Source organism: Lycium barbarum, chromosome 5 (genome assembly GCF_019175385.1).
Source record: "Lycium barbarum isolate Lr01 chromosome 5, ASM1917538v2, whole genome shotgun sequence".
NCBI lineage: Eukaryota > Viridiplantae > Streptophyta > Magnoliopsida > Solanales > Solanaceae > Lycium > Lycium barbarum.
The window spans coordinates 16303046-16312260 of NC_083341.1; the positions used below are offsets into that span (position 1 = coordinate 16303046).

General features: G+C 38.8%; 1 non-coding gene across 1 annotated transcript; it reads right to left on the minus strand.

Moving 5' to 3' along the window:
* Nucleotides 1-4964: 4964 nt before the first annotated feature.
* On the minus strand, nt 4965-5071 carry LOC132642997 (small nucleolar RNA R71). Its single transcript, XR_009583461.1, has one exon. It is a non-coding gene; the product is annotated as a small nucleolar RNA R71 (small nucleolar RNA).
* Between the last annotated feature and the right edge of the window lie 4144 nt (nt 5072-9215).

Here is a 9215-nt window from a genome sequence, read left to right on the forward strand (position 1 = left end):
TGTTAGTTTAGAGAAGGAGTAAAGAGATTGTGATATGATCATCCCTAAAGTTGGGCTAGGATTTGTGACTAGGATAGGAATATACTTAGTTATCGCAATCAATTACTTACCTTGCTTTTATTGCGTTCTTGATAATTCAAGACCATAGGAATATAGGAGGCGAATTATCTTGAATCGGCGAATAGTGATTCGAAATAATACTACAAGATTAATAATCCGGTTAATTAGCAATTATGAACAGAATTACTAAGGTAGGATGCTTGAATGACTCAATAGGATTGGTGAACCAACCACGACCCTAGAATATCTCTAAAATCTTAATAAAAGCAAATCTCAAAGTTATTCATAGCACAATTCTAGTTTACATTGTTAGTTATTTAGTTTTCAGCATTAAGTTACAAAATAAACAAGACTTTTATTCATTACTTGCATAATTAGTAGCAATAGTTTATTTTTGTAAAAGTATTGGTCATAAGTCTCTGTGGGTTCGACATCCAATTTTATATAATCACTATATTACTTGTACCACCACGTACACTTGCGTGTACATTTGGACGCAACAATTTTTTGGCCCTGTTGCTGGGGACCTAAAAATCAATTATTTTTACCAGAGTAAATTGTATTGCTTTATTTATCCAAGTATTAACGTCTTGATCTTAGCTGCTACTTGATTGCAGGTACTTTAAATCGAATGCGAAGGACTGCGAGTCAAAACAATCTTGAGGAATTCAATCCTGAGCCTGAACGTACTTTCAACCGGCGTAGGAGATGTTATACCCTATTTTAACCGAAGTCAAAATAGTTTACAACATCCCGGTAATTCCGGGGTTAATTAAAGTCAAGGAGTCGCCACCTAATTATTTATGGTGAATTAGGACACCTAAAGTTCATTAAAGTGATTATCTAAAGTTAACTCCGTTTTAAGGTCTACTAACTTAAGCTTCTAGGTAAGGGTTCAACTAATCTAGAGGGAAGGTATTAGGCATCCTCTAAGATCCATTAATAATGGTTAACCGACCGGACTTACGATTAATTAGGCTAAGTGTAAAATGTGAACATTTTATGAAAAAAAGTATGTTGAAGATTTGTTTATAAATATAGTATAGAGTGTAAATTGGTTAACATGATGTTTTAACAAAAGGGCCTGATATGATTTTGAAAGTAGAATTTTGGTTTGGCGAAAAGTATGGGAAGCTAATGACTTGAGAAATTGGATAATGGGGAGTTTTGAAATGGTATTGTGGGAACTTTTAAAATACCCCTTTAAGTTTCCGGGAATAAACTTGAGCTCAAAGTTGGACTCACACCATAAATCATTTTAGAGTTAAAATGTTTGGTTGGCAAATCGTTTTGCAAATTTTAGTCATCGTACACCTATGTAATCAGCCAACTTTGATGGGAACTTCTAGTTAGACTAGACTGGTTTTCTAGATCCTAAAAATATGCTCTCTAATAAATAAATTACTCTTGCTATAAGGCTAAGGAAAGATTCCAAATAATCACGTGAGACAAGGTTAGTAGCAGCTAATCATCCAACTAACAGTATAAGTCACACCAACACATAAACAACATCAAAAAATGTAAATGAGATGATTAGAGCCATATTTGGCTCCCGTAGGAGGACGAAGTTTTCGGTGATTCGCCGCTTGGCTAGCCATTCTCTTTGTTTTCTTGTTCAGATGAGCGTCGAAAGAATGAGAGCTTTGAATGATAGAGTAGGTGCACGTTCAAGCCTTTGCGGGGTGACGTCGAGTCTTAAAGTAAGACTCTTTGACTCCGGTGTGTCATGCAAAAGAAAAAGAAATGAAAAGAAAAGGATTAGCAACGGGAAATTTAATTTCTCAACAAAGCACGATAAATGCCAACAGACAATTAATCCCAAGTTGTAACCTAATAGCTTACTCACGCCTCATATGAACAATGACAAATAGGGAAGGCATCACAGCTGTTGCTTAGATAATCAGTCATATAAAGATAAAGTAAGGACATAGCAACAACTATTTCCACCAGAAGATGGGGCTCTAGAGAACAATAATCAGCCCACTCAAAAGCAGTCCAACCAGCACTCATGGTGCAGCGGTTATTCCTCTAAAAAACACACCATCTAACCTCTCAAAATCCACCAGTTATTATGTTCAAACAACAACTAAGCAACAAGCCAAATAAAGCAGTTTGAAGCTTCAAAATAAAGCAGCAATGTGGCAAAAAAAATTATCCCAGGAACGCAGTTGGTTTTAATTTCAAACGTGCAGCTCAGTTGGATAAAAATGTAGCAATTGACTCAATGACCGAAATCAACTCAAAGTACCCAACATTCAGTAACATTCGGGCTAAAACCGCAGCAACAATCTGCCCTTAAAGGAAGCAACGAATGGCCATACCGCAACAGTCATTTGCCTCAACAACAAACATATTCCTCCAACAATGAAATAGAGTCAAACACAGAGGTATACTTCACAGATTTGAGTCACATATGAACATACTAAGATTGCCAGATATCCATATACATCTTACAGGATGTTTTAGACTGCTGAAACCTAAAACAACACATGATCATCTTGATTCAATTGAATCAGATTCTGTTTTTTTTTTTTTAAAAGACAACAAAATGATGCTGAAAAATACACAAATTGGACTTCTAAATATAATCCTACCAGTAGCTAATAAATTTCTTGCTCCAGATTCATTCTAGGACTACAAACAATAAAACTAATATCTTAAACAGCCTTAGTCACATACAAGCAACACGCTTTACAATAAGATATTTAACAACATTAATAAGCAAGAATTTGACCAAAATAGGATTTGAAGCTATTGCTACTGTATTTTGTCATAACAGGAACTGACTCCTTAAACAGAATTGCAGAGAAATGCCACTACGCAGAGTTTGAGTTAAATGTACACCAAACCAGAACAAAATAGACAACCCATCAATTGAAACGCCTAACTACATGTTGATCCTTGATTAAACAGGTTTAGGCTAACAATACCACACGAAAACAAATCACGAAGGCTCTTTAAACATACTTAAACTCATCAAATGAGAACACATAACCTAAACAGGACTGGTACACATTTCAACTTGACTAACAACACTATCATTATACTGTTCAATCTACATGGTTACATCTGAGAGGGTTAAGAAACAAGACCATAAGTATGAATACATAATCATCTTATATAGATAAGCAACAAGAATGTAAAACCCACAGTATTAACTAGACACAGATATACACGAATCCTATCAAGCTACTAATTAGAATTAGATTAACTAATAACAGAATACACATGAACGAACTAAAATGATTGAAACGACATACATGTGTAAACACATAAACACTTACTAAATTACTAAAACTGAAATTAAACTAGTTAAAGAAGGATTGTTTGCCTTCTGTTGGTGCAGTGAATCGGGGCGCGAAGCCGCGGATCTATCTTCGACTCCAAAGTAAAAGCCGAATTGATAAGAATGAGTAATTTAATACTCCAAATGAGTGCTTCCAGATATAGATATAAAAATATGAATACTTTAAGATGGGTTAAGGCCATCGAAAGAACTCCCCTTTCGGCTATGGACTTAAGGCCATTTTATAGTAGACGAAAAGCTAGGGTTTTGTTTTGAACTTGAGATTTTGGCTCTAAACAAAGTTCAAGGAGCCGTTGTAAGTCAAGAATCGAATCTTTAAAGTTGATTTGTTTCGAAAAATTCAGAAAGTACCTTTGGCCATTTGTGTTTGACTAGATCGTGTATAAAAGGCAAGGCAAAATCTGCCATGGTTGAAAACAAAATGGTTTCTTGTTTGGAAGAGAAAAGAGGAGAGGCGTGGCTGCTTTAATCCGAAAATGGGGGTGGCAAAGTTTGTGAGGGTGAAAGGGGGTTTTGTTCATTGCTGGAAATGGAGAGGAGAGCAGAATATTGTGCACGAAAATGGAATGATTTTAAACCTGCCATTGTTGAAGCAGGTGGAGCTTTGCTCAAAAGAGAAAGAGATGAGAGGGAGAGGGATGCGGCTGATGTTTTCTTTTGGTTAGGGTAGATGATGAATAGGTTTAAAAGAAAGTGGGCCGATCGGGTCGGGTAATGGGTAATCGGCTGATCGGGAGTTAGGGTTAATGGGCTGGTCTCGCCTGGTGGGTGATGGGCTGGTCGTTTGAGTTCAAATATTTAGGCTTCAAATAGCTGAAATTTGTGGTAATTAATTAACTCCTAAGTGATATAACTTGTATAATATGTATCATGTGATTAGTGATTAATATGTGGAAAATAAATACTTAATAAAGTATAATTAATTTAACGAGTATAAAAAAATCCGAAAATAAAATGATGACAAACCATTAAAAATTGTGATAAAACAAGACTAGTAATATTGATAGTAAAATAGTGAGGATGAAAGTAATAAGAGGGTAACAATATTAATAGTAGTAGCAATAAAAATAGTGGTAAAATAAAATATTTAGATTGTTAATAAATTCAGAAACTCAAGGAAATAAATTAGAATAATGGAGGGACGAAATTGGGTGTCAACAGGAGAGACTTGAACTTAGTGCAGAATCCACAGGCTCTAGCCGAATTACCTGTGGTCATGGCTAATAATCCACCAGCGAAAGTGTGAGAGGTTGCAGTACCTCATGTGGTAAATGTAACTTCAAGCATTGTCAAACCCACCATCGAAGGGCATTTTGAGCTAAAGCATCCTATGATTCAGCTACTTCACTCTAGTGGGCAATTCATGGGAATGTCATACGAGGATCCTCAGCGTCACATCCATACTTTTCTGCAAATTGTGGATACTTTTGCTACTGGAAGGGTCACTAAAGAATATGTGCAGCTGACACTGTTCCCCTTTTCTCTGTTGGGGAATGCAAGTAACTGGTTGTTAGCGGAGCCCACAAATTATGTCATTTCATGAGATGACCTGGCGACGAAATTCTTAACAAGGTTCTTTCCACCAACAAAGACAGCTCGACTTCGAAGAGAGATCATGTCATTCAGGCAGAAAAATGGGGAAAATTTGTATCAAGCGTGGGGAAGGTTCAAGGGTCTTCTCAGAGATTGTCCTCACCATCATCAGACGAATGAAGTTCTGGCACACACATTTATTGAGAGTCTGGATGCCCAACATAAGTCATCACTAGACACTGCTGCGGGAGGGCAGGCCTTTGATCTGAGCTATGAAGAATTATTCACACTATTGAACAGGTTTACCCAGAGCACTCCAGACTGGCAAAATGACACAATTAACAATTCAGCTAAGAAGGCACCTGGTGTTTTTGAAGTGGATAATTTTACAACACTGTCAGCACAGATTGATGCCATGCGCACTGAAATCAAGAAGTTAACTACTGCACAAATTGAACCACTGGTGCATGCAGTGCAACAAGCCATCGTCTTTTGTGAAGTTTGTGGAGAAGGTCACGCCAGCGATGAATGCCCTGCAAATCCTGTATCCATATACTTTGTGGGTAATGCAGGCAAGGGGTAAGGAAACAACAATCAATACGAGAATTCCTACAACCCGAATTGGAGGAATCATCCGAATTCCAGGTGGAGTGACAATCAAAGAAATCAGAACAAAACTATCAGCTAACACCTGTTCCTCAAGCCCTACGAACAGTATGGAAGAGATGATGAAAAAGATGATGAGTGATATGCAGAAGATAATGACAGACTAGCAAAGTTTGATAGCAGATAATCAGAATCGCGATTTAGTGGTGCGAAATTTAGAGAGGCAGATGGGACAGATAGCTGGTGCACAAAATACTACACCACCTGGAGGACTTCCAAGTGATACGGATGTGAATCCTAAGCCCTGTAATGTTGTGACTCTTCGAAATGGGAGAGAAATAGAGGAAGTGGCTAAAAAAAAAACCAATCGAGTAGAAGCTGAAAAAGAGAATATTGCCGAGGAGATAATTGAAAAAGAGAGGATAGTCGAGACACCGGTGGCAAAGCAGCCACAAGCAATGGTTACAAAGCCACCACCTCCATTCCCTCAATGTTTGGCAAGATAGAAAGAAGAGGCTACTTACAAGAAGTTTCTTAATTTGCTTAAGCAGGTACACGTGAACTACCCATTGGTTGATATGCTGCAGGGTATTCCAAAGTATGTTAAGTACATCAAGATATTGTTGCAAACAAGACCCGATTCACAGAGTATGCCACTGTTACACTTACTGAGGAGTGCACTTCTCGTATTCAAAACAGGTTGCCCACTAAATTGAAGGATCCTTGAAGTTTCACGATTGAGATTTCTATTGGGAAGCAGATTGTTGCTCAAGCACTATGTGATCTAGGTGCAAGTATAAATTTGATGCCTTTATCTATCTTTAGGAAGCTAGGTTTGGGAGTGCCCAGACCAACCACTATAGTTCTTCAGCTGGCAGACAGATCGTTAGCAAGACCTGAAGGCATTATTGAAGATGTATTGGTGCAAGTAGGGTCGTTAATAATTCCTACAAACTTGGTGATTTTGGACTTCGAGCTAGATCTGGAAGTCCCATTTATTTTGGGGCATCCATTCTTGGCCACAGGGAGAGCACTTATTGATGTAGGTGTTGAGCAGCTCACCATGAGAGTACACGACAAAGTTGAAGTCTTCAATATATACAAAGCTCTGAAGATGCCTGCAATCTATGAGGAGCTATCAGCCATTACTGTTCTAAATGATAACACACGAAGGCCACTCATCACTTCTCATGATCCATTGGAGAGAGCCCTAGTGGGTGATGATATTTTTGGTATGAGATGGTGCAGATTCTAGATATGGCGAGCATTTATATTCGTGAAGGCGAGTTTGAGCCTTTAGACAGAAAAATGGGAGTAACTCTGAAGTTATCAATTGAAGAGCCTCCGTAGCTGGAGTTGAAGCCCTTACTTGCACATCTTAAATATGCCTTCTTAGGCGAGGATAATACCTTGCCAGTGATATTAGCAGCAGAGTTGACCACCGAAGAGGTTAGTGTTTGTCTGGAAGTATTAAAGTCTCATAAAAGGGCATTGGGGTGGCAGATATCTGATATTCAGGGAATTAGCCCCACGCTATGCATGCACAAGATACTCATAGAAGATGATCATAAGCCTAGCGCACATCATCAACGGAGACTGAATCCTGTAATGAAGGAGGTTGTCAAGAAAGAGGTAATCAAGTAGTTAGATTGTGGCATTATTTTTCCTATTTCGGATAGCAAGTGGGTGAGTCCAGTGCAATGTGTCCCGAAGAAAGGAGGGATGAAAGTTGTGACAAATGACAAAAATGAGCTCATTCCTACTAGAACAATCATTGGATGGAGAATTTGCATGGATTATCGCAAGTTGAACGAGGCAACCAGGAAGGATCACTATCCCATTCCCTTCATTGATCAAATGCTAGACAGATTAGCTGGGCAAGAGTTTTATTATTTTCTAGATGGCTATTCTGGCTACAATCAAATAGCTATTGCTCCGGAGGATCAGAAGAAGACCACATTTAAATGCTCATATGGCACATATGCCTTCAAACGCATGCCATTTGGGTTATGTAATGCACCCACGACTTTTCAAAGGTGTATGATGGCTATCTTTTCAGAAATGGTAGAAGATTTCGTAAAGTGTTCATGGATGATTTTTCTGTATTTGGGAACTCTTTCGGGGTGTGTTTGAAGAATCTAGACCGAGTACTTGCGAGATGTAAAGAGACTAACCTGGTCTTGAATTGGAAAAAATATCACTTTATGGTCCGAGAAGGTATCCTCCTTGGGCACAAAGTTTCAAACAGAGGGTTGGAGGTCGAACGTGCTAAAGTGGAAGTCATTGAGAAGCTGCCACCCCCCGTATCAGTTAAGGGCGTGCGCAGTTTCCTCAGGCATGCAGGATTTTATAGACATTTTATAAAGGATTTATCGAAGATCTCTAGTCCGATGTGTAGGTTACTTGAAAAGGAGGTGAAATTCCTATTTGATGATGCATGTATCAAGGCCTCTGAAGGTCTGAAGAAGAGATTGGTAACTGCACCAATAATCATCGCACCTGATTGGAACTTGCCATTTGAATTGATGTGTGATGAAAGCGACAATGTTGTGGGAGCTATGTTGGGCCAGAGATGAGAGAAAGTATTTCATTCTATCTACTATACTAGCAAGATGTTCGACGCTACCCAAATTAATTACACAGTAACTGAGAAGGAGCTGCTAGTTGTGATGTATGCTTTTGATAAGTTCCGTTCCTATCTTGTTGGGACACATGTTATTGTATACACAGATCATGCGGCCATTCGCTACTTGTTCAGTAAGAAGGACGCTAAACCCAGGTTGATTCGGTGGATTCTTCTTTTGCAAGAATTTGATATTGAGATTAAAGATCGTAAGGGAGCTGAGAACCAAGTTGCAGACCATTTGTCTAGATTAGACAACTATAATCATTTTGTGAAGGATGTTCAAATTTGAGAGTCGTTCCTTGACGAGGAGCTATTTACTATTCCTGCTGCCGAAGTCCCATGGTAGACTGATATTGTGAACTTGATAGTAAGTGAGGTGTACCCACCTGACGCCACTTCACAGCAGAGAAAAAAGTTGTATCATGATTCACGGTTTTACATATGGGATGAGCCATATTTGTTCAAGCAAGGGACTGATCAGCTAGTGCGGAGATGCATTCCACAGATTGAGGTAAGTCAAATGCTGGAGAGTTGTCATTCTTCCCCATACGGGGGGCATTTTCAAAGTGATCGTACTGCGGCTAAGGTATTACAATTCGGCTTCTATTGACCCACTCTTTTCAAAAATGCTCATGCATTTGCTAGTAGTTGCGACAGATATTAACGAACGAGAAACATCTCTAGGAGGCACGAGATTCCTTTGACAAACATATTGGAGGTAGAGATATTTGACATCTGGGGCATTGATTTTATGGGGACTTTCCCACCATCCTTTGGCAACAATTACATTCTGCTTTCTGTCGATTATTTTTCGAAATGGGTAGAGACAGTCCCTCTTCTAACCAATGATGCAAAGGTGGTGGTGAATTTTGTGCAAAAGAACATATTCGCAAGGTTTGGAACCCCACTGGCGATGATTAGTTCTGCAACAGTTTGTTGAAGAACCTTTTGGCAAAATATGGGGTGAAGCATAATATTTCTACAACTTACCACCCACAAACATGCGGACAGGTAGAGGTCTCAAATAGAGAAGTGAAGCAAATCTTAGAGAAGACTGTGAATGCCTAGAGGAAGGATTGGACA